Source organism: Scylla paramamosain, chromosome 9 (assembly GCF_035594125.1).
Source record: "Scylla paramamosain isolate STU-SP2022 chromosome 9, ASM3559412v1, whole genome shotgun sequence".
In the NCBI taxonomy this organism is placed as follows: Eukaryota; Metazoa; Arthropoda; class Malacostraca; order Decapoda; family Portunidae; genus Scylla; species Scylla paramamosain.
The window spans coordinates 13,445,001-13,447,500 of record NC_087159.1 but is presented as its reverse complement, the minus strand read 5'-3'; the positions used below and the strand labels follow the sequence as shown (position 1 = coordinate 13,447,500).

Genomic DNA, 2,500 nt, shown 5'->3' with positions numbered 1-2,500 from the left:
TGAAAACACATTTTAATGCGTGTCCTCCACTGCAGAAGAACACGTTCAAACACATCTGGATTTATGCTTGTAATGGCGTTCATGATACCATATGTATGTAAACTTATGGAACACCCTGTATATATATATATATATATATATATATATATAGAGAGAGAGAGAGAGAGAGAGAGAGAGAGAGAGAGAGAGAGAGAGAGAGAGAGAGAGAGAGAGAGAGAGAGAGAGAGAGAGAGAGAGAGAGAGAGAGAGAGAGAGAGAGAGAGAGAGAGATAGGCGAGTGTAAGGAGTGACTTAAAGATAAAGAAATAACGTTTTACACTCGTTATATCAGTGTGTCATTATTTTAGCAGAACACATCATTATAAACAGAAATCTGACCGAACACGAATCGACATGTAAAAGATTAATCTCTCTCTCTCTCTCTCTCTCTCTCTCTCTCTCTCTCTCTCTCTCTCTCTCTCTCTCTCTCTCTCTCTCTCTCTGCTATCCTTGTCTTACATTTTTCGCCACTGCTCCCCTTCCCGACACACTTTTCTCTCATTCTCGCCTCGTCGTCGTCCTCCTCGCCCCTCCTCCTAATCACCCTTTAATCACCGAACTTCACCCTTTGTAACACTTTTTAGCACGACCTTGGGCGGGTCGCTGAATTAGGGGTCCGAGGAGAGGCAGGGGAACTGAGAGGTAAAGAAAAAGGAACAATGAAATACCAACACGGCACAGGGCGGACCAGAGCTAACATTCCCTACCCTGGGGCCCGTGGCGGCAAACAGTGTAATGGATTAATACATATCAAATGGAGGGACGGGTGTATGGATGTAAGCCTCACGATTGTAGGGTTCATGTTCTTAAATGCTTTCGTAATTCTGTCTATCCCATACACCTAAGGTTGAAGTGGAAGTTATTTGTAGTTTTCAAGGGTGTTTTTCATGATTTTAGCGGTAGTTTAACATTATTTATCCATCGCATACATCTTTAAGGCTGTAGTGGAATTTTTTTGCGGTTTCCAAGGATATTTTCATGGCGCGTGTCTCTTTTCCAATTCAGTTTAATTCAGTCAACTTTCTTTCTTTTTTTTGTTCAAAACGTTTTTTTTTTTTTTTTGAGAGAGAGAGAAAGTAGTTGTTTTTAACTAATGAGATTAATGCCCAAGGTATCTTTTTATGTATATATATATATATATATATATATATATATATATATATATATATATATATATATATATATATATATATATATATATATATATATATATATATATATATATATGGTAGCTTAATATGCATTATACACTGTTAATAGAGAAAAATCATCCAAAAGAACCCTAGTGGATGACCTCTTTAGCTTTTGAAAATACCGCTGATAAGAGCACAAAGCGTTTAGGAATAGGAATACGTGCCACAAAACATGTTAGGGAAGGTGGTGATATCTCAGGTCTTGGAGAATTGTTTCTTCCTTGATAATATTTCTTCCCGCTCTTCTTACTTGTAATGTGTTCCTTTAAATCTCAAAAGCTTATATTTATTTTGTTTAAATGCCAGATAATATCAATCAATCCATAATCTTTAAAAGGCTTGGTAGACATGTCATACATTCTACAATTTATATATATATTTTTTCTCTTTCTCTTTTTTTTTTTATGCTTTTATTTACCTCCTTTATCTCAAATTCTGAATAGCTTCATTTTCATTTTATTTTCTCTCTGTCTTTCTTATTCTTTTTCTACTGTCCTCAAGTTATAAAGTACTACAATCTGGTAGAAATTGTTAAATTTGTTTTCCTTGATCTAATTCTTATCTCTTATTCATACTTTTCGTTAGAATATACCACAAGGATTGTCCTGAAAGAAATCCTGCTGGACTTTTCTCCAGTTTCCTTCTTTAACTCCTTTTTACTCTTGATGGATGGTAGCGCGAACTTAGCCGGACTGATGGAGACCGCTGGGCCTGCAGTGCTCCGGGGACACGCTGGCCCGAGACCTTGGGGCTGACCGCAAGGGGCGAATCTCCCTCAGAAACTTCCTCTCCCGACGAAAACAGTTGTCGCAGGAGGTGAACGCCATAAGGAGCGAAGGTGAGTTTGTACGAATATGTATTGCATATTTGCTTCATGTTGTTCCTTCTTTGTTTTTGTTAGATATGTAACCTTCAATTTCTTGGTCGTTATCTCAATTATTACTGGTTTATATTTTATCCACCTGATATAGCAACACGTGGCAGACAACACCCTTGACGCTTCCTTGCTTGGTCTGGCGGAGGTTGCAATAGGACACGTCTGGTGTAAGGTGTGAGGAGCGGGGAATAAAGGAAAGCGGTGTCTCCCTCCTCCACTTCCCCTTCCTCCCCGTTCCATTCATCCTTTCCTTCCTCTCGTGTTGAGTTTCTTCTTTCATGCTACCTGTAGAGCGGAACGCTGTGCGCTGACTTGGTTCACTGAATGGCTGGCGAAACCAGGAGGAGCAACAGTGAAGAAGTACACTCATTGCTTTCATTGCCACTTAAAA

The 2,500-nt window shown here is 38.8% G+C and overlaps 1 protein-coding gene across 2 annotated transcripts in view; it reads left to right on the top strand.

The window, feature by feature from the left end:
* LOC135103643 (colorectal mutant cancer protein-like) overlaps window positions 1-2,500 on the top strand; it is a 68,507-nt gene that overhangs the window by 9,073 nt on the left and 56,934 nt on the right. For both annotated transcript variants that reach the window (XM_064010191.1, XM_064010190.1), the window contains exon 3: window positions 1,909-2,070. The gene's annotated coding sequence lies outside the window, so the exon portion shown is untranslated. The remainder of the gene's footprint in view (window positions 1-1,908; window positions 2,071-2,500) is intronic.